Source organism: Clinocottus analis, unplaced genomic scaffold, assembly GCF_023055335.1.
Source record: "Clinocottus analis isolate CAN_PGR_092001 unplaced genomic scaffold, fCliAna1.0.p SCAF_8, whole genome shotgun sequence".
Taxonomy (NCBI): domain Eukaryota; kingdom Metazoa; phylum Chordata; class Actinopteri; order Perciformes; family Cottidae; genus Clinocottus; species Clinocottus analis.
Genome location: NW_027176240.1, coordinates 19,393,827 through 19,418,136, shown reverse-complemented (window position 1 = coordinate 19,418,136; position 24,310 = coordinate 19,393,827).

Sequence of the window (24,310 nt, the reverse complement as noted above, 5' to 3'; positions counted from 1 at the left end):
TCATGCAAGCAGGTAGCAACAAACACAGCACTAAAAAACCACTGCCAGTTGTTGTTGAGCATTGATTGATTTGGGCAAATCACAGCAGAGGGTGAGTGAGTCATCCTCATTGCTCCAGCGACAGGCCTGTTCATGTCTCAGAACATCAGTTGGAAACCAGTAAAGTCAGTTCTGAGGAGTGCATGTGACGTGACAGTTACGCACACATAATATGTGTGTGTGAACAAGAGGTGAGTGTATGCTATGTTGCAGTTTTTACTCTTGTCGGAGTGAAGATCTTAAAGGGGAAGTACGCTCATTTTCTATACCAGTTATTGCCATGATGACAGTCCAAAATTCTTAGTAAAACTAAAGTGAAACTGCTTCATAGACAGGGAGTTTGGAAAGCTGTTAAAGAAGACTGAGAGCACTAGCACTAAGGGAATATTCTGAGTTGATGATACATTTTCTGTTTCACGACAGAGCAGTCCAATAGAATAAAAAAGAAAACAAACTTTCTGCGAGCCCATAATAATAATATTTCAATACATCAAAAGACCCTTACCGGAGATGTTTAAATTTGTGTAGGAGGGAATATATTGGGAGAAATTCAAATATAATTGTGGTTTTTGCACATATTAACAACGGACAAACAACACTGGCTCTAAAGAGAGGCTTTCACATGTTTATATTTTAATGCAACCTCACCACTATATGTCAGTAAATCCTACACACTGCTACGAACTTCGCCGATTGCTTGATCAATTTTTTTTTAAAAACAAAACAAAAATCAGTAAATGTTTTTAAATTTTCTTCTAGGTTAAAAAAAAAACATTCTATGTAGGGAAACCTGCTTTAAAAACTACAATTTTTAGGAACCACAAAGAAGTGGAAACGAGTTATACAAAAGCATTGTATAGTGAGTAGGATTTTATTTGAAAATTTAAATAATGTCATTGAGTTCATCATCTTAAATTAAGGTGCCTGTCACTTTGATTTGACACCTGCTACTATCTAACTGTACTTGTGCTTCTCTTGTGGCTCCTGGGGACACACACAAAATGCCAATGTTTACCTTCAGAATCCACCTATTGCTGATCTTTTAAAGGTCAAAGGTAACTCCTTCTGGCTCTACCTATATGTGTTCTTAAGTGGGAATTGATTGACGAGCAGGCAGAGGCAAGCTCCCCAGCAGCATCAAGTATGTCTCGAGGCAATACGCTGACTCAGAGACAGAAAAACATATCGTATCTATACCCACACACACACACACACAGACCAACAGATTTATAGCTCTGGTTCTGGAGGCATGAATTACTCACTGTCTCCTTTAAATGTAGCCAATCACCTAGAAAATAATGCCCCTGAGAGCGGCAGTCAATCAATGCTGCCCAAAGAACATTCAGTTCCCCCGAAAAGCTGCAAATTTACGAGAGAAAACATATTATCTGGGCTTTTTGCACAATCAAGGCAGCTGGATAACACTTACATATCTGTCAGAGCACTTTGGTTACCGGTACAAACAAACGCTAAAGAGTTTGACTGAGGTTGCGTGGATAAGGCTGCCGAATCAGTCATCCAAATAAACATATAAATACAAACCAGGTATAATTATTTATTTGCTTCTTCATCTTATAATCTATCCAAAAAATAAGTTTGACCTTGTTCTTTCATCTTGTGGTGCCCTCCTGACTTTTAATAAATATCAATATATGTTAGGGAAAAATATGTCATGGCCCAATGTGCCATGAAGGGATGTGTTTGCGCTGGAGTGGTAAGGATATTATTGCACCTATGACCTCCATTCACAGTTCGGCATTCCTTAACTCCAGGCCAATCGGCCAATTCACTGGCTGCTAGTCCCCAGATATGTTATTGTGCGTATGATCCTCCTCATTTGACTGCTTCCCTCTGGCTACTGCCGTATATGAAGAGTAGTGAGCTACCTTCAGTAATTCATCGCACACGTTCCAACTCTCTGAAGTACAATAGCTTGATGGTCCTTGTCCAGGACGCCTATGACAACTTCAACGACTTAATGGAACAAAAGGAAACGTCAAAATTGCACAATCCATACGTGTAATCATCCTGAGATCCTGACTCATCCGTCAAGACTCGACTCGGAGCCAGAGCAGTGACACATCAGCCAAAGTAAACCTGTTCCGATTGTTTGCAGATTGACCAGCCTAATTAAAGGAGAACAAATCCAGGCATGTGTTATTGATCCAATGTGGCGAGCAGGTCGAGTCTTGTTTAACTTTACCTGCAGCGCACTTCAGTAGTTGTTTGCTCTGGCTGGTGCTGTCCTGGCAAATGGGAATTACTTTTTTGCTTTACCATTAAACAACAACCACACTATCCATATTAACAGATAAGATGTTAACACATATATGGATGAACAAATCCATAGTTGGAGGGGGAGAAAGAAGACATCATAGTCATCCCTGTGTCTTTGAGTAAATCATTAGGCTCCGAGCTAACACTTCAGAATCTGCTGTACTATGTTCAGCACATTAATACGGCTAGTGTGGTTGTTTTGACAGCTAAACACTGACATATGACATTAAAAAAATACAAACGGAAGCCAGTATGTCAAAGGCGCCACATTCCCTTTTAGTGCATGTCAGCTCCTGCCATGAATTGACTTTCTATCTAGTTTTCAATCACATTTTAGATATAATTTTTAGACCTTGATGGATGAAATATTTTAGTCATGGGGCATCTGGAAGTTATAAGAGAAAAAAGCTCACATTACCGAGATGTCTTCTGTTTACCAAACAGCACACATTTTTTAAAGCAAAACTGCTTTACTCTGTGTTTTACCGGTTTTAATCACGGGGCAAGAAGAGACGAGACCTCTGCTGACATTCGGCTCCTCGTATAAAAAAAACCTGCTGAATGCTGAACACTGAAGGAATCCTAACCGCGAGAATCTGACTGCAATGACGTCAAAGACAGCCAATACCATGATCCCGAGCTAATAGACAACGTCACAGAACTTGTCACTTGGTATTGTCTTGATTGAGTGACCCCTTGTGACTGAAAATGAAATGTTGTGCGTTAAAGAGGAAACCATGATTTGCAGGCCTTTTCTTTCTCATCTTTAATGGTATCAGTTGACTTAAAACATTGGTTTTCCTGTAATGTCAAATAACAATATGTTGCATTTGATAACCAGGTTGTCTTGCTGCCCAAAAGGCAGTAAACTGTGAGTGCGTAAGCTGCAGGATGGAGCCCGGTGACTGTGCAAGCGGAGACCCGCTTTGCTAATGGCGACAGAATCCGTCAGCATTTGCTAAACCCAGAAGGAGATAGAATAAGTCAACGTGTCTGAAGCAGGACAGACCCTAAAGTCTCCGTTTAGAAGTGGGGGAGGGAGTTCTCGTCCCTTTTCCAGCATCTCCGTAAACAGAGCTTCTTGTATCAACATCATCACCATCATCATCATCACTTTGTTATTGCAAGCTAAAATGGTGGGTGTTCCATGTAGTGAGTGACACAAAGGTGTTCTGTTCTTTTTTATGTGCATCAGTCTTAGTTGCGCATAAAAAAAAAGCTTGTGAAATGCAACTATTTGGTTTTTTATTTAAATATTTTACTCTTTCTTAACATGGTGTGTGTTTCTGTGTGTGTGTGTGTGTGTGTGTGTGTGTGTGTGTGTGTGTGTGTGTGTGTGTGTTACCAGCAGACTGGTAAGGCTGAAGGCCCGGCCATGAGGAGCAGCAGTATGACATCGAAGAACAAACTGTACTCATAACGATCGCTGGTTTCCACGCAAACAGACGGCATCATTGTCTCCGCTGCACCTCCAATCAGTGTCCGGCATCATCATAACCGTCGACATCAGGAGAAAGGAGAGTGAGGAAGGTGGCGTCAGATTATGTTGTCCCTCTCACCTCGACCTCCATGCTGACTGTAAACAATCCATTTCACACTGGCTTCACTATTCTCTGTTTGTCCTTCTGCTTTTGCTTCCTCCCTGTGTGCCGTTGTCCCCTTTTCTTTCCTTCCTCTCCCTTCTGTTTCTCTCTCTTTCTTTCTTTTCCTCTTTCTGTGTTGTCGGGGATGGCAGGTGACAAGGCTCGACGGTAGTTTGGTCCCAGTGACAGTGCACATTTCCCCTTCTCTCCCCTTCCCTCCCCCGACGGTCTATTCTTGGCCGCGCGTCCTCAGAAGTTTACAGGCCGATACTCTCCCGAGGCATCACAGCTAATCGTTGTTCCATTTCCTCACCGCTACATCACTGTATCTGTATGTGTGACCGATCAAGTGCGTGCATTTTGTCTTTTTTTTCGGCCCGTGTGAGCATTCATTCAGCCTTGTGTATTTGTGCACCAGAGTGTGTTTTTTGTACATACTTTCATCCATTTAAGTGTGTTTGTGTACATTTGTGTGTGTGGGTGTCAGTTATCGTCCTTGCATATCTTGGTTTAGGAAAGCCTGGCTTTGTTGCTGGTGTTCCGCGGGGAGCAGGGCAAGTGTTACGTAATTAGACCTAGTCATATGGACGTTGCAGATGTCTAAGTGTGTGTATGTGTGTGTGTGTGGGTGAGTGTATGTGTCTCAGTGTGAGTACGTGCGTGTAGGTGGGTGTTATGGTTAGCTATCCATCTCCAGGGCATCTGCTCTTCATTAGGGCTTAATGGATGACAGATAAGAACATAACAATTGGATGCAGAATAAAATGAGGGACGAAGTGCCGCCCCACTGGGGGAGCTAGAGATTCATGATAGTTTTTCCTCCTCCACCAGCCCTTTTTCCACCGAGGACCCAAAAAAACTAAGCCAAATCAATTTTTGACGATAATTTTTTATGATTTCTGTTGGCTCTGCCTCAGTGCCAGATGGGTGGGATATGCCACATAGAACAATACAATGAGTGCCAGAACTATTAGACAATTATTTTTGAAAGTATTTGAAAGTCAGTTTGTTGAACTTTTCTCTGGCTGGCAACTTCACTTGACACAGTTTGAACTTTAACAAGGGTGTAAACCCCACGTAACCTGCTGGTACTCTGAGCAGGTCAAATTAAATGTTCAAGATTATTTGACCCACGTTTGTTACGCTTTCTGTCTGTTCCTATTTAAATCATCGTTGCCTTCTTTTTTGAGCACTTTTCTCTTCCTCAATTCTTCAGCCACATCTTACAGCCAACTAATAAAATCTGACACTTTTTGCAAAGGACGGACTGCTTCGATAAAGTCAATGGTAGACAACTCCATACAGGGTTCATACGGTCATGAAATACCTGGAAAAGTCATGGGATTTTAAAATGCTCATATCCAGGCCAGGATAAGTTATGGGAAAAAAAAATATCTCAAAAGTCATAGAAAAGTCAAATGTAGGTTGTGTGGAGGCAAATATCTTCGACATTTTCGAACATGGGGGAGGCGGCATTAACGAACCTTGCTAAAGGGAGCCGACATGTAACATTAGGTTATAAATGTAAGAAATAAGCTCACATGAGCATACAATTAGTATTATTAGTCAGGCAATTAGTCATCCATCCATCCATCCATTATCTTAACCGCTTATCCTCATTAGGGTCGCGGGGCGCTGGGCCGATCCCAGCTGTTGGTGACAATTAGTCAATTATGTAAAAATGGCAACAAGTGAAAGTTTATCAGGTTTCTCAAATACAGCTGGAAATCATTGACATTTATAAGAATAACAAGAGATAGACAGTGAGCAAAATGTGCCTGAAAGAAGGCATGTCAGACACTTTGTCAGCAAAGTATTAAAAACAACTTGTGATTAGACTCCCAGGAGAGGCATCTCTGGGCTGTACCTCTGACAGAAAAGACAAAATATCCCACCATTCTCCTTCTTGCATGGCTTTTTCCCCCCTCTGTCCTGGTTTCTTCCCCTGGATCACATCTCATTTTTCCAGATGGTCTTTTCACACACCATTCATTCTGCTTGGACAGTGTCCCATGCAGCCTGTATGGGACACTGGCCTGTATGGGGCACTGGGACACAAATGCGTCCTCCTTGGATGCGACTCCACCCGATGGAAATGAATTGGAACTCTGGGTTCTCTGGGATCTTCCAAGCTAGCAGTGCCAAACTGGCCACCAAGCCGACTAAATAAGTTATTGTGTAGTTGACCTTGATTTAACTGCCTTTTACTTTGCTACTCTGCTCAGTGTTTTCCAGTTACAAGTGTGAGACGGTTTAATCTTTATCTAGCTCTGCTGGTGCTCTGTTTAGTGCATGGTCTATGTACCACTTGCAGTTTCAACCATAAGAACATGTCAAAAATCAAATTCTCTGTAATAAACCTGTACTTTAAGAAGCCGGTGTAGGCTTCTGTAGTACACTCGTTTTTTTATTTTTTTTTACTCTACAATAAAACCTTGCACACTCAAGGGGATGTTACAGCTGAACCCCTGTTCCAGATCTCAAACATTGTCAAGGCTTTTAAAGAAAGGCTCTATGGAAAATATATCTTTTTTCTCTTTCTTGCAGAGTTTGGTGAGAAGATCGACACCACTCTCAATATTTTTTTAACTCCCATGTAAAACAAATTTCAAGGACTGTCTTTTTTTACCTACGTAACATTTAAAAAATCTGCCAAATCTCGACTCAAAGCGATGCAAAAAAATGTGTTGGCTGCTCAAATACGTCTCTTCAATCTTTCCAATAGATCAAGAAGGTGTTCTAACAAAAACTAAAAAAAGAGATCATACTACTCCTGTATTTGTTCTTCAATATTTTGAGTTCAAAATGGTGCAGCACAGTTTACAAAGCCTGAGATTATCTTCATAAAGTAAGGAATTCTTGTTCATTCACTGCAGAAAAAAAATGCTGGACATTATGCTAATGCTGTGTCTAAGCAATAGATTGGAAGGTGGTGTTTTAATCCGTAAATTGTGGGCTTTACGATGGCGGTCTCCGCAAGCCTGCAGCTAAGTGCTACCGGATGTGGGAGCTGAAAAAGTCTCATGTAGTTATTTCTTAACTCATTTGGACATTTTAGTTTAGTTTTGCTTTGTTTGTTTAGTTCTGTGTTTGTGTATGAATTGATTGCTTAGTCTTATAGCTCAGGCGTGGCTGTTCAATGTGCTGTATGGCATCACTATACTGGCATTACTAACAGTTAAATATTTACTTTTCTTGTAGCCACTAAGGTCCTATACCTCAAAATTAAAGGGCGTCACCTGGCCCCATATAAGGGAACTTGTGCCTAACGAATTGAAGTTTATTCAAGATTCAAGAAGTTTGTACTGTCATATGCACAGATAACAGACTGTTATTCTATGCAATGAAAAGCTTATTTTGCTCGGAAATTTAAATAAATTTAAAGTAAAAATAAATAAAAAATAAGGCCCAAAATATAAAAGATATAACAGTATTACATACAAATATGATAATAGTATTGCTTTGATAAATATGATAACATATGATAATAGTATTGGTATGATACATGTGAGAAAATATAGTATTGCTCATTGTATGTTCATACACTATGCATTGCTACAACATTTCACAATATACATATATATATATATATATATATATATATATATATATATATATATATATATATATATATATCTCAGTGATTTATAGTCCTATATGACTGAAAACTAAGGAGCTCATAGCCCATTTGAGAGCTTATAGAACCATATTAACCCAGGGAGCTAATGATAACGTGCTCACTGAATGCACAGCTACTAGTGGTTCAAAGTCGTAAAAAGTAGGATGGGAGTCAGAGCCTTCAGTTATCAAGTTATCTTCTATGGAAACATTTTACATTAACTCTACTTCTTCCCTGGAAGAGTGTGATTTCTCTCCTCGCAAGTTTGGATCCTGATCCTGATTTTGTCTGGACCCTGGTCATTCCCGACACCTACTTGTTATTATCATTATTATTATAAGTTGTATTGCTATTTGTTTTTGCCCAAAGGTTCATTCCTTTTTTCTCCCCGTTAAAGTTTTTTTGGTGGCAGGGGGGAATTTTTCATGAACCAATGTAAGATTCGGGACAGAGGATGACCTACAGATTGCAAAACCCTCTGGGCTGGGCAAACATTTAACTGATTGATTTTTTCTGTGATTAATCATGATTAATCGCATTATGTGCCAAATTCAATAATGAAGTAAAAACTAGTCTATTGCATGCTTTTATTTTAAAGTAATGTTATCAGAACAATATAAGAGCACTCTGGAGCAACAGCAAGGTAACACACATATATATATACTATATAAATCTGATTTTTTTTTTTCCTGAACAGGTACTGTTCAGTCATAAGGGACCCGGTGAGGGACAAGCCACTCCTTCTTTTTTCCATGTTCAGTTTGTTGCTTACCTTAAAGACACATGTTAAAGACCAGCAGTTGATCAACTTTATACAAAAGCAGAAGAAAAAAAATGAGAAAAAAAAGGTACCGCACTGTGTTTGAACAACTCTGAAAACCTTCCCTTGATCTTTTAAATAGACAATGCAAACATTACTATTTCCTTGTAAAAGATACAGACAAACAGTGACGAACCAACTGCTCATGAAAAGTTGGGTTTCAGAGCAGGCAATTTACTTTGAGTAAGTTATTTTGTTTTAAAATCAAGTGCAGCTTTTGGCATGGTTGTCTCATCTTCATTTGGAAACATTGACACACAACGTTGCGTCGGGAGTAACCCAGGGATCCATCCTTGGTCCCATTCACTTCTCAATCTACCCAGAGTTTATGCATCAAACAGGTCATACATAACTTTCAACTTCTGTGCAGATACTAGACTCTGAGTTTGAGTATTAGCACAATTATATTTTTGATCATAATCTTTAAGTGGTCCACCTTCGGGACGAAAGACACTAATGCACACAGAAAAACACATGACTGAACAGAAAGTATGCTCACATGACAATGGCTCTCCTCATCTTTAGTGACACACTGACCCGAATGACGAGCGCTGGCTGCCTCCGAGTCTGCTCGCTGTTCAATCAGCCTGTCTCTCATCATGGAGTGGTGGGCATGCGTCTTTTTGTGTGTGTGTCTATTTATAAAGGGATTTGGGGGTCTTACGAATGATTCCGCAGGATTTCTTTAGGATTGCTTTGGTTAATAAATGCTGCATTGTTGCTTGTTAGTCACTACTTTTTACTTTTTACTACTCTTTTGTCACTACTTTTTAGTGACAGTAAAGGAATCTTGTTTGGCGTGGAAAGCAACGCATCCATGCCTGTACACACAAAAACATGCACATATCTCAGGCTTGTAGTCACTGTGGTGAGGTGAGACCATCTGCAGGAGCTCTGTTCATCCGATAGGCCATCTCGTAAATTCAAGAACCGGTAGGTGGAAATGGCCTTGGCATGTTCGCACAGATACACACACACACACACACACACACACACACACACACACACGCACGCACACACACACAAACACACACACACACATCTGTAAAGTATCATGGCCCTCCCATCCACTAGGGAACTATCGTTGGGCTCAGCAATCACCATCGGAGATAATGAAAAGCAGAGTGTGTAAAAATGGGGGGTGAGGGGGATGCTACGTCATTAGATCTTGGTCTCTTGAACTATTGGTTGGAACCCAAAAATAATTGGGGGTTTAGCTTTGTTTGTTCCGCAAAGAAACACCAGTCGTGTCAACAAACGTGTTTCAGCTCATTCATTGTTGGCCACAGGCAGCTGTGACGGGACAACTTCAATTCAAACAAGTTGTTTCCCCGCTTTTTGTACAAACAATTTGCTCCTTCTATCTGAACACAAGGTGGGCATATAGTTGGAACTAAGTATGATATGTAAAGTAATGTTAGAGCAAAAGATGTTTTTTCTTAGCAGCTCATTCAAATTTAAGGCCTTTTTATGTTTTTTTTCCAAAGAGTAAACCTATGTTCTAACTGATCAGATTTGGAATGATTGCAGGTTAAGGCTTGTGTGTGTGCGTGTGTGTGTGTGTGCTTGCGTGCATGCTTGTGTTCAGATTTTGCGGTCCACTGAGTACACATAACTCAAAAAACACACTCGTGCTTTGCACAAAAGACTTCAGGGCGGCTGTGATTGGCTGCAACGGAGGCACGCTGATCCCCAGTAAATCCCTATGAAGAGAGAAAGAGGGAGAGAGAGAAATGAATGGAGAGATCGAGAAACCAAGGTGGAGGGAGACAGACGTAGAGAAAGATCCAGCCGGATTGCGAGCATTCCTGCCTTTATTGTATATGATGCAAGCTACAAGCTTCTTTAGCCCATTGACCTTTTGTACAGTGCTCACGATAGGGGAATGAACATGGCCACAAATGCACACACGCACACACACACACACACGCGCGCGCGCACACACACACACACACACACACACACACACACACACACACACGCACACACACACACACACATCTTTGTCCCTGATCGCTCATTTTGCAGACAACTCTCTGGACTCCAACCAACTTCGCTGACTTTGAAAGTAAACACACTGCAGAGTTATTTAAATCTTATCACCACCCGCTTTCTTTCATTTACCCCTCCTCCCCCCACCCCAGCTCAACACACACCCCATCCAAATATCCCACCTCCCCCACCTCCATTTACATTTTTGCCTTGGAGTGTTTTACAGTAAGGGATGGTCCTTCATGTGATTTATGAGGCCTTGGATTGTGGCATGTTAATATCAAACGTACCGCAGTATTTTTTTTTTCTTTTCTTTCCAGAGCCAAGCGTTGCACATCAAGATGTAACTGACACTGATGAGCACCAAGCTGATCCATCGCTTTTTAACAATATAAACTTTTGTTTTGTGGGTTGGTCGGTGAAGTGAGCTGCAGAGTATCTTCATGAGAACAATCTAAACTCCTTTGTGCAGTTTGTAAAAAGGCAGACACTGAAGCATTATCTCTTGTGATGTATTTTAAACAATGACACCCAGCTCCTTCAATACTAAATAAGAGGGACGGACAAAGTAAGTTGCTATGTTCTCCACAGAGAACATTGTAGAGCATCTAGCAGAGAGAAGCTAAAGAGAGAAGCTAAAGAGCTAAAAACAATAAATTATAGCATGCAAAAGCAACTGCAGACTTGATGGTTTGATTTAAATTGCCAACATTTATAACTCTCTGACATGCATAGATAAACAATTGCATGTTCTGGCTTTGTTCAACCATCAAATCTGTTGCTTACGCAATGCAGTTTAAGAACTTAATCTGTCAACACTTACGCTTGTTGCTTCTTGCCAAGTTTTCAACAAGAGAGTTGTGTAACCTGCTGACCAGCTGTGTTTTAGTTGATCTGAAAGGAGCAATGATATTTTGGAGGTTTGGGTGGTGAGGAGGTGGGGGTGGGGGGGGGTGTTGCACTTAAATTGAGTATCTATAAATACTGATGTCTGATTATGAAAGTTTGACATTTTGCTTGAACCAGTGGATTTAGCTTTACATAGTTTGCTTGCTTAACGTGCTAGCGGTCAATACAACAAAACTTGCTATTTTTATGCTTCAGTTTTTGTTTGGATAAGACAAACAAGATACACCATGTTAATTTGGGAGTTTCATAAGAACAGTGAGGCAGGTTTTTAATAAAACATAATTGTTTCACTTTCTGAACGCTCCAGCTTTATATTTTGTGCACATATATGCAAGTGGTATCAACCTCCTTGTATACATTACCTTAAGAAAGCAAATCAGCATATATTTTTCCCACCAAAAATAATAAAAATGAAAAATGTGGTTTGATATAAAACCTAGCTGTTTGCTGCCACAGAGCTTCTTGTGGAAGGTTTCAGATTTTAAAGCAATTTCTCTTATTCCCTCCCCCTTAAAATATGGGGCTCTATCTCACCCACATAATTAGGGTCAGATCTTATCATCACCTCCCTCCCTAGTTTCTCCTCCTCCCTCACATTCACTCCAGCCCTCTTTCATCTCCCCTAAAGAATGCTTGTTTATCTTTTGCGCTCTCCAGATATAGGGCAAGAACTAAGAGGTTTTTGTGGTTATGTTTGTGTGTGTGTGACAAAGAGATTGCGCATGCATGAATTACGTTTATTTATTTTTTTAAAGCAAAAGTGGTTTATTATTTGGTGGATGAAGGCCCATTATTCGTGTCTGTGGACTTAGTTTGACAGGCTAAGATTTCAGGAATCATTATATCATCTCCTCTGTGAAAGAAAAAAAAAGTAGATATAAGTGATGCTATTGAAGACCTATAGGGTCTAGTGTGTGATGTCAAGGAAAAACATAGGGAAAGCGTAGGGAAAGCGTAGGGAAAGCGTGTGCCTTTTTTCCTGCGGCTGTCCAATGCTAATAGACCTGCACTGTTTTCTCAAGAAACTACAGAAAAACAGTGCAAAGTACTTTTCAAGTCAGGACCTAATTGGACAGTTAACGTGTGTTTGTGTGTGTCTTGACCCTCACAACACGATGACTGTAGAGGCAAACGGCTGACACCTTTGGGGAGAGAGTGAGAGAGTAAGCAACCTATGGTCTGTGCTAGAGTGGTTTGAAAAAAATCTCTCTGAGATTGTGAACATTGTGTGGATTTCGGCAGACTACTCATTTTACTGCAGTAGGGTCTGACAGTCTTCCCCGCTCAGTCCTGGTTTGTGTTCTCCCATGCCACCCTTCCCCCCTGCGGGGCCCAGCTATACGGCCCGGTCCTTGAGACTGTTTGTTTCCAGTTTACGGTCAGTAACTTAAAATTGAAAACGCAGAATATGATGTTTGGAAAGAACTACACATTTTTTAAATGATATTGTGTTTGCGGGGCACGAGCCAATTCAAAATCACCTCCAGCACCGGCAAATACCTACTATATAAACTGAGTTCCTTGATCCATTCTGTGTGTGCAGATGTGGGCTAGATTATTAGATGGAGGGGCTGCTGATGGAGGAGAGACTGGAGGAGGGCATGGGTGGAGGATTTCGAAAAATTTGAAACAGCTGGAGTCGTTTTCTTCTTGTCATGGGGAGGGGTGGGGATGGATTGCGTCACTGAGTGAACTGACTAGATTGCAGTGAAGAAGTAATGAACATCATGCAAGTCTTATATTTATTGCATGCCTTCCTTTTAGTCCATACAATTATTTAAACACATAACCCTCTCTCCTTTCTTAATCATTTTTAACGTAATGACCACTGGCTGCCCCAACCACCCCACGGTCCAAGTGTTGTGTCTCCCAATAGAGCTGTTGTAATTTATATTCAGGCAGGTCTTGTGTTCTAGGCCTCCACCCAGCCGTTTTACACCCTTCCTGGGATATCCCGCTGAGATTCCCACATTGGATGAGACCCAGCGCTATACGAATTGGACATAGACTTGTAAATGGTCATCCCCGAAAAGCAGAGCGTTTTAATCAAACTCACAAGACCAATATTCTTCAGACGCTTATTCTGTTCAGGGCATAGACTATATGCAAGAAGAGGATGTAGTCATTGTGATGTCACCCATTGGTATGTGGACTGTCGTTTTAAGGCTTGAGTTTAGTGTTTTTGGCCATCGTAACTTTTTGTAACCATCGGAAATGACAATGTTTGAATTGCGGAAGATTGTCGAAGAGATGCTGTATATGGCTTTGGTGTGGGAAATCGCACTTACGCCATCACATGACACCAGGCTTTCAAAAAAAACCTAAGAGACATTATTCTGTTTATGACAACATGCATCTTTTTTTTGGTTTTTCTAATAACACTGCCTTTGCTTTTAAGAAGTTAGATGGGGGAATACAAAATCCAAGCAATGAGAGCTTATCACCAATATTTCATGCACGCTTACTCTGTTTCTTATCTTGAAATAGAGGTTGGCTTCTCCTTATCTTCCCCTGTTCAATCAATCAATCAAGTTTAATTTATATTGCACTTTTCAAACAAAGTAATTACGATATAAAAGTATTAACCAGATGATTGACAAGACACAAAAAGGACTGTAATGGAGGAAAGATGTTGTTGTTGGAGTTTTGCTACGTTGCTTGTTCCCAGATCTGCAGCAATTACATTGTGAATACAATGTCACTATTGCTACTAAAAATGATGGCCAAAGCTCTTGAAATGTGACTGAGACATTGGCCAGTCGCCAGTACATCTCAACTGAGGCCAACATTGGTCCAAATCAAACCCATGCATGAGCCGGAGCCCATGAGCAGCCGTCTGCTGTGAGTGTAAACATCCATGTGTGACTTCACAACACAAAATTCCCTATTTAATTTGATTCATTTTAGAAGGTTTGAAGGCTGCAAACGCAAATTTCATTTGGGGGTGGGGGTGTGTGGGGGGGGAAACGAGTCACATCACACAGCTGCGAAACTGTGAATTTAAGTACCATGTCTTCACGGTCCATGATTCATCTTGCTGCTCCTTTGGGAATCATAAAAAGGGGAAAGGCGAAGGGGGGGGGGGGGGGGGGGGGATTATAGGGGATTATGATCCCCGAAGGAGCATCGAGATGATTGACAAAAAAATGATGTGCGAGCAAACAGAAGAAGTAACTAAAGAACGGGGAAGAAGGTTCTTGGATTCAGAGCAGGGACGGAGAATTACGGAAAGACCCCCTCGCCCCTCTCAAATCACAGAGTGTGACTTTGGTTCCATTAGTGGTCAGTTTGTGGCCTTGACTTAGGGCTCAGTCTGTACCCGCCCATCTTCCCCCCGTGTTTTTACTCCTCAAGATCTGCATCCCTCTCGTCCTGCAATCGGCTCAACCCCTATAATTTGGGTGAAAGATTCGGTTGCTGTTATGTTTATTGAATTCCCAGTAACGTTGCTGACTTTAAGTGCGGGCGACTGGAGCTTGCCGGGCGGCTCTGCCGCTTTGGGGATACTAAGCTTGTGCCAGGTTGCGGAGGTCATTGGAGGATTTTTCTTTTACGTAGCGCAGGGGAAAACGCAGAGCAACAATCATCACATTTAAAGATGGCTCGTCGAGGTCTCTAGGGCCCAAGGAGACGCTGCCAGGTTTAAAGCCAGCCAGTAGGCTCCTGGCCACTAATAAAGGGATTTCATCCACATTGAGTGAGTGGTAAGGATGGTAAACAGAGTTGGTGTGTGTGTGTGTGTGTGTGTGTGTGTGTGTGTGTGTGTGTGTGTGTGTGTGTGTGTGTGTGTGTGTGTGTGTGTGAGAGAGAGAAAGCGAGAGCGAGAAAAAGGAAGACAAAATGTGTATGTAAAAGCAGTGGTGGGCCGTCAGGGCCAGCTAAGTTTTCCAGGCTGGCCTAAACAGAATCACAAAGTTACAGCTGTTTATCAAAATAAAACTCTTCACAAATATACAACATGTATTATAATATTCTTTCCATATTAGCTTGTTTTGTCGTTGCACAGCTTGTGTCTTCCTCTGTTGCTCAGCTTCCAGCCTGCAGCGCTGCTTCTAGTGCAGCTTTTTTTTAAGGACAGCTTTTATCCAATCAGATTACACATCAATGTCTCTATGGAAGAACTCTCGCTGAGGCCTTCTAGGTGGCCTTTGCATATTAAAGTAAATGGGATCCTTATAGTTGATTTTCATAGTTTTCAACCAATCAGATCTTCAGTTTGACATGCTGGGCATATTCTTTGACGTGTCAGGGCCTTCGAGGTGGCCTGGAAGTACGTCCGCATTAACATGCACTGTGATTGGTCAATGGGCCAGCTTGACTTTTGTCAACAGAAAGCTAGCTAAGAGAAGTCAGTAAAAGCTAGTAGCAAGAAGAGTTCAGGTTGAAACAAGAAAAGTTATAACTTTTTTTGTGTTTTGCTTGGTGTCATTTTTTAACATTTAATGGTTGAAGGAGGAGAAGAAGCGGACTTGGTGGCGGAACACCTTACTCTATGAGGGTTATGTGCGCATGGAAACTTATTCCAGAAACACAACTGGGAGGCTCGACTGCTCTCACTGTCATCTATTACATTACGTTACTTGAACTGAAGCGCACCGATAAACTTCGCAACCGCGTAATTTCACTGTTTGTTAACAAAGAGAGGCGGGTAGACTTGGTCTTTAAGTGAACAGCATGTGATGAGTGAACTGCTGTTTTGCGTATTTATATATACAATATCAGACGCCACAGACCCTAAAACAGGATAAGTGGTTTGGATAATGGCATGGATATGAAATGGCACAGAAGGCCCAGGTAGAAAATACACGGCCCAGTACCGTGGGCAAATACACATTCAAGCATGTTAAATGTGTCTGTGTGATTCAGTCAGTGTTCTAATGAGACTACTTCTGTGTCCCTCCATTGTATCTGGGCTCTTTAGTGCAGCATGACAACACTCATGACTCAAAGCTTCGCCATCCACAGCTTCATGTCCTCTTTTATGAATTTTCACTGAATCACATCGACTAATTTGTTCCGCAACAGTTGTGTTTTTGTTGCCGTCGCCAAGCAACGGATCTGTGACGAGCGATTATGAATGGAGGCCTATTTGGCCCTTTTCAAGGCTGACACGGTGACGTCAAACAAGGCTGTTATTCATCCTTCCTCTCAATCAGCCGTTTATCAGACTTGCTGTAAAACATAGGACTGACCGTTTGCTAGATGCTCTCACCTGGAAAGTGATTATCCAATCAGAGCACAGCAACCTCAAGCAGGTCTGTCAAGCTCTGGGTCACTTTATTAGCAATGCGGATGGAGCTATAGTGGGAGCAATACATCAGCGCATAATCTTGTTAATTAGCCTTTACAAAAGCAAAAACACAAGCGCAATAGTATGATGAGTGTATTTGACAGCTAGTTTGTGTTCTCTAACGTAAGCTGCAAATAAACACGATTATTTGTTAAAAGTTTTCTAAAATATGAAGTGAATATGCAAATGGTAATGATCTGATACCGACTTTTGGTGAGGTAACGAGAAGCCTATCAACGTAACTAGACTTAGGAGTAAAAGAAACATCTAATAGTTTTTTTGGAAGTTTTCTCTCCACTAGTCTGAAAGACGGTACCTTATGAATATAGCCCAAAATTGACCAGCGCAAGAAAAACACCATTTTTGCTTGTGGTGTCTCGTCCAAGACGGGTTTTATTGGTAAAATTGAAGGGGCCCATTAACTCTTTGAGAAGAGAAAAAAAAATCAGATCAACTTTCTGCTCAAGTTGGAGTGTTCCTTATGGATGGAAAAATGCTTTGGCATTTACAAGATAAAACAACGTGAGCACAGCTCACAACACACTGGCAGGTCTGGTCAGTGTAACTTCTCTATCTGAGCGTTATGAAGTGTAGCAAAGTCTTGGCCCGCTGTGTGTTTTACCCCTCGGGCCTGTAAGTCTGAACCTCTGGGGTTCTACTAAATTTTCTCACGGTCCTCATCACACACACACTCACAGACACACACACACACACACACACGCACACACACACACTAACACACTGCGACACACACTGCGGCAGCGGTTACCCAGCACTCCCCGGGGAGCAGGTCTGGTTACAGCCTTGCATGAATCGTAGTGGTGACATTGCAGACTCTAGTTCAGAGCCAATATATGGCCTCTGCCGCCTGCCCACCACATGTCTTAGTCACAGACAAAACACCGTTTCAGAGCGGGAAGCAGGTTTCGTCTCTTCTCACACTTTATATGACATTATTGCATGTTTCCTTCTTCGTCTACGTGAGTGTGACCCTCGGTTCCCAGGACCACCAGACCAACGAACACACCACAGCTGTCTTTAGTCCCCCTCCTCCCATGATCCTCCAACTAATCCTCATGTAGTGTAACTCTAATCACTGTCGAGACATCAACATGGTTTTATCCCTCTTGCCCAAGGACACATTGACATCGCCCGATCCCAGGGATCAAACCGCCGATCCTCTGATTGAAGGACAACCCTGGGAGAGAGACTCACAGACCTTAAAGTTGACAAACCATTTTTTGTTGTTGTTTTGTGTCTCTTTGAAGTAGTTATGATCTTTTTGTTGTCATTTGATGCATCCAAGTCATTCCTTATAGTGGTAGCCTGACCGTCTAATTCTGATGTGGATGGGTTTACATTGTAGTTAATTAAATAAAAAATGAAAACTTAATTCAGCACCCGATGCAGCTCATACAGACGTTAAAGGGTGCCACGGTGCATCTGACAATGTAGGCCAAGCAACGTGTTGTTGCAAAAGTCAAAGAAAGCTTCTATGAAAACCTTGAGAAACGTTGTGATTTCATCTGCCTTAAAGCATTGTCTAGTATTACTTTACATTCCTCTTCGGCCTGTGACGGAAAAAAAACAGAGCAGCTGTTTCACTTTTTACCTTCTTTTTTTTCTCCAAACATTTGATAAATATTTTTTCCAGTCTGCAACTCTTCTCTCTCTGTGCCCCTCCACCGGCACTGGAGCCGAACAGCCGCGTGACCCCTGACCCCTGAACGGCACGGAGTCTTGTTGACGTAGTGAGTTGAGAGGAGCTGGGCCTGCAGCCCGTCGTAGCTTCTCAGCAAATCGGCAATAAAGCAACACTGTGATTTTCTCGGGGGGCCACTGCTGCCAAAAATAAGCAGAATAGAGTTAAACTTGTCCTTGGCAGAGAAAAACGTCTCATTCCAGATTGTGCCTCAGCCAAGAACATCTCTCCCCTGCCTCTAATGTACATAAACACACACACAGACACACACACCAGCTCTGTCGCCTCTGATTCGCTGTGTGCGTGTGCAGACCCGACATGTGTTGTTGGCTCATCAAGCCAGAACATGGAAAGTGTGAGTGGCTGCAGATGTTGAGAAGGGGAGAAGATGAGGGTTTTATTTTTGGGGCGGGTTAACATGCTTCCTCCCACTTCAGCAAACCTTCGTCTTATCCCACAATCACTGGGACTTAGAGTGGGATCTCAAAGTCCACTGTACATCACCTCTCATCTCTATGCAGAGATCCCCCAGGGATTAGGGCCCCACACTGTATCTGAACCTGAACCAACTGCTTACTCACCTATAGAGAAATACTCTGGCTCCGACAGGAAGGACGAACACAGTGAGAGCTGATTTACAGTTTGGGAGCTACATTATGAATAAGCTGATCATGGACGAGCAGGGAGGAACCACAACAGACAGAGAGGAAGGGAAAATTCCTTAAATATGAGTGGGCGGAAGGGGCAGACAGTACCCCCCATTGATGGTAGCATTAACAGGCGCTCATGGTATCAGCCGTCGTGACTAATCCTGAAATGTCAAGGCTGGTCGCCGGGGAATTCATCCCTGCGATAATCGCGTCGGCATCCGGACGGACCACCGCTGGCCGGACCGCCTTGCCGCACAGAGAGTCTTTCACCAGATGAGACGCGTGGGAGAGAAAAAAGCTTGACCTTGGAAGCTGTACGTTAAGCCTGGGGGGTGTTAGCGATCTCTCACCATTGTCATCGCAGTAGAAGGGATTCTCGATTCTCACACTCTAACCCCCCGCCCCCCCCACCCTCTCACCCTACACACACACCTGTTTGAGTGTGTTAAGACATGTGCTCACGCCTGGGTTTTGCGTGGCGATGGTGCTTCTCACCCTGTATGGAAACATGCAGTTGTTGTGTCTGCGGTGTGAAAGCTCTTCCGACCTCTCAGAAGTCTGTCTGAGAAAATAATCCGACTAATTCTTTTTTATTCCACTCAGCGGCCACTTCAGATTTATTTTGGACGTACCGGCCGCAATGGGCCAAATATCAACATAGAAATACTCTGGGACTTCGTAAAGGATCCAGTTTCTGGCAATTTCCTGTCAAGAGATTTGCCACGGCAAACTTGTATAAAATATTATATTTTTTTATGAAATAACTAAACGGATAACATCCATAAAATATAAACAATCTTGTGAAAGCAGACGGTGGGTTATTAGCCTGATCTGAAAACCATTACAAGGAACCGTTAGTCACATGTTGCTAAATTCCTGGATATGCTTCTCTGAGATTCAAGAGTCCAATTCAAGTCTTGCATTCAACTGTTTTATTTTAAAAGATTTACGTGCTGATGGAGTTCATTATTCTTTCCCAGGCTCTTTCAAGCCAAAGCACTGCGAAAAATGGAATTGGCAGGACTTTTGTTGTAACACTGAAATGGTGTGCAATGTCTGTCTTGTTTTGGTAGAGAAGAACCAGATGAGCTTATAAGGAATCAGAAGGGACTTTTTTTTTTAAACTTGATGATTGCATTACAGATATAATCACTACAGAGGAGATTGTGAGGTAGTTTGGTGTAAGTAAAGGCACCAGTAACTCAAGACAGGTGTGCTGATGAGCTTTCTTAGAAACCCTCTCAGGGACTTTGAGAATGACAACATCAAGCTGTACAAAAAAATAGAAACACTGTCGGATGGACAGTTTGCAGTGCATCTAAGTCCTTTGGTAAAGAAAAACATGACTGAAAAATGTATTTTTGGAAGTTGTATATCGATTCTGAATCTTAGAAGATGGAATCTAAACTTTCCCATGAATACATGTATTCTATTGTCCAACATGGATACATACAGGTCTTGCTTTTGGTTTTTGAGATGCTGAAGAAAATGAAAAATATGGAAGAAGTTTCACAAATTCCACATGTCAACATTCTTGTGCTTGCCAGCTACAATACAAAGAAGCCAACAGGTCTCTATGGCTTATCAGGTGTTTAATTATAGACTGCCACTCATTACAGGGGCGTGTTTTTGACATAACTAAAAGTTGCAGAACATCAGCCAAAGTGCAACTTGTTATGGTTCTGTTAGGCTCCCTGGTGTTTTTTCAGCTATTTGTTATTCAGTGCTTCTTAGGTTATGTCAACCCGAAAGCATTTGGCATTTTGTATGTTTTAGGGTGGAGTTCTGTTTTTCTGTGGTTGAACTGGCTATACACTGTTTTCTAAGAGGAGTGTTAGGGGCCTTCCTTCTTTCCCAGTTTTGCACATCCTCAATTAGGCACCGCTGAAGGGGCAGACATTTTGATCATCTTGAATATATACAGAATGCACATGATCGAAAAAAAAAATGAGGAAGCCCCCTTTTTATGAGCTTTAAGTTCTTGCTCTGTGTTTTCTTTAACATTCTTTCCTTCCTGTCTCTTGCTTGTTGCTGTCTTTGCATTTGGGTCCGGCTTGGCCGCCTCTAACGTGGGACAGCTTTCACCAGGATTGATGTGTAAAGCATTCAATCAGTCAACCATGTCGAGGCATTTCTTTCGCGCTGCTACATGTTTGTGTGTTTTTATGCACAGTATCCGCATCATGAAACTGGGATGATTTGTCCTACACTGTTGTTTTTTCAGCTTACTCCTCACTGCCAAACCAGTTCCCCGCTTGGACACGTAAAACCTAAAACAGCATTCTAATTATTCTTTCACTCTCTTTCTCCTCCTGATCACCCCTTTCCCTTTTCTACTTATCCCATAACCCCACTCCAACCCACCACCACCTTATGCAACCCAATCAGGGCCCTATTTAGGGAAATCAAATCAAATAAACTGTGATGTGAACCGAATCCAAATAGGGACTCTTATATAAGAATGAGGTCGCTTCATAGATGACTGGCTCTTGGAATGGACGCGGATTCCCAAGGCCTGTATTTATTTTCATTACCATCGGAATGGCTCCGCCAGTGAGCGCCATGCCGAATGAGGACGGAGCGCAAAGCGAGAGGGAAATTCATCCAAAACTCTTTTAATCTTGAAGAGATGCCCCTCGAATTCCGTGGTTTAAACACGAGTCTAAGTGATTGATTTTTTTTCTTTTTCTTCAATAAACAGCACACAAGGAATTAACGGTTTCCTCATGCCGGTACCTTTTCTGCAAGTCGGGATCTCCACTAATGTTGGCTCTGTACATGGTACAGAGCCACTCCGCCGTGTTCCGACAGGAGACAACGCCGTTAGCCCCTGGGAAATAATTCAGCACAGTTCTGTCAGCACATAAGTCACGCAGATGTTTACGTGTGTGGGAGGAAACGTAAAACAGCATAGCATTAAAGATGAGATGAGATTTTTACGATCCTGCAGGGGTAAACTGGGTGGCTGCAGTGATGACAAACTGCGGTGTGATTCATTAAAGGGAAAAAGGAACACAGCAAACAAGAGGGTATTTAAGATGAACACATGAGTCACTGCATGGTAGGGTAGAGTTAATATGTCAATCAAGTTGCATTGGTGAAATTGAGCACCGCCCGGCGGCATGGTGGAAATACCAACACCGCCCGAACATTACTGGGAATTTTTTATTAGATAAGTAACACTGACACAAATGCAAAGCAGCAAAATATGCTTAAGATTCAAATCCTTTCAATGTAAAACACATTATGACTTTATGTGTCGCAAACAAGCTGTTGCAACTCTTTTCCCCGAGCACCTGAAACCAGTTTTAATTTAGCAGGTATTTGGTTTAATCTCGTCTTAGTCATGTTAAAAAATAAAAAAAGACAGTTAGTGTTTCATAACGTAGGAGCCTTTTCTTCATCGTTCTTCTCTGCATTTGAGTTTGCTCAACCCTGTGAGGCACCCGGGGAGCAGGCAGGGGTGTCTTGCTCAGGGACACATCAACATGTGAAACGATGGGGATGAACGAGGACTGGGGGATTGAACTGGTTATCTTGTGGTTACTGGACGACCACGCATCCCCCCGAGCTACACCCGCACACTGAAAACATTTGTGATATGATGAAAGAAACCAATTACGTTTCTAAAAATGTATGGCATGCATGGCAAGAAGTTAAGAAATAATTAAACGTGTGAAGAAAACCAGGGTTATGCTCTGTTTTTTGTAGTTGTCTTTTTTGTTTTTGTCAGTTTCAGAAACCGATATCCCGGCACTTACTATGTGGCACGAAACATTGATGTTGGCTGCATGATGAACATCTGGTATAATGAGATTAAAGTTTCCCAAACTCGCTGGGTAGAGACAAAGGTACAGAAGAAAAACACATGAAAGAAGAAGACGAAAGTGAGGATGATGATGATGATGATGAGAGGCGTTATGTGCATTTCAGTGATTTGTCTCCTATGTATGAGTCTGGAGGAAGACAGGGCTTTTTACACATCTCAGCTGACACCACACTCTGTTTTGAGTCTTCCGGTAATCCCACTATCTAGAGTCGAGGCCTCGTTCTCTAAACAAACATGGTTGCCTGACCCTCAGAGTCCCAACATGGCACACACGTGTTGCTCTTTAATCCCAGCTGGCTGGTGTAACTGTGAGTGTAAATATTAATATACCTTGATGCAGGAATAGCTTTGCCGGAGTCGTTGAGGCTGTGTGTATATGTTGGCATGACAATGCCATGGGTGAAAAACCATCTATCATTTTGCCCTCATCATGCCCACCATCCCCTGCTCTGTTCCCAGGCTGTTTCCTGTAGCTGAGCTCAGCAGTGACATCAGCCAGCCGTCCCTCTGCCCTCAACCTTTGCCCTAATGTAGCGGATAAGGAAGTGTTAGTAGGAACCGATGGGGTCAGGTGGGGTCTGGCTCCTGGCTGCTCTGCGGCCCCGCCATCCCATTCCTGCATCGAGCGCTCCACATGTGCTTCCTGTTGTTTTTCAGACTAGCAGCACTGGGTTGGCCCATCGTAACAGAGCGGGGGCCTTTTCCTGATGCTTTGTTTGGCCTGGCCTCTGGGAATGGCTTAAATTTAGGTATAGGTGACAGAATCTTCCACCGACCCCCACAATCACCATGTGCGCTCCAGTCAATTCAGTTGAGTCTCGTAAAGACTGGACTCACTTTTTTTTTCTTTTTACACCCCTTCCCTTGCTGTCCAAATGTATAACTTGAGGGCAAAATAATAGGTCTCTCCACAACTGTAAAGAATATGGAGAGAGGTGGAGTCCATATCCAGTTCAATGTGTAAACCATTTTATTTAGATATTTATGGGAGAATGTATCTTAACACAGATGATGTACAGACAAGACTGCAGTTGATCATGAAAGTTCATTCTTGACCTTGGAATCCGTAGCCTGACTAATAACTGAATAATATATCAAGGGTTAGGTTAGAGTTACATGACCTACAGAAGAATATATCAAGGGTTAGAGGATTTACGTCTCAACAGGATTTGGAGAAACTTGTCCATGCATTTGTCTTCAGTAGACTTGACTACTGTTACGGTGTGTTCACAGGCCTCTGTAAAAAGTCAATCAGAAAGCTGCAGCTCGAGTTCTCACTAAGACCAGGAAAGTGGATCACATCACTCCAGTTCTTAGGTCTTTGCACTGGCTTCCTGTCAATCAAAGAATTGACTTTAAAATCCTGCTGCTGGTTTATGAAGCACTGAATGGTTCAGGGCCTCAGCATGTTTGTGACCTGCTGCTACCTGATGAACCATGCCGACCCCTCAGGTCGTCTGGTTCTGGTCTACTTTCCTGTTTATTTCTTAAACTGCACTTCAGTTTTTATTCATTTTATTTTGCTTTCTGACTGTTTTAATGTTTTAAATCTACATTATGTTTTGCTTTTAATGGTTTCATGTGAAGCACTTTAAATCGT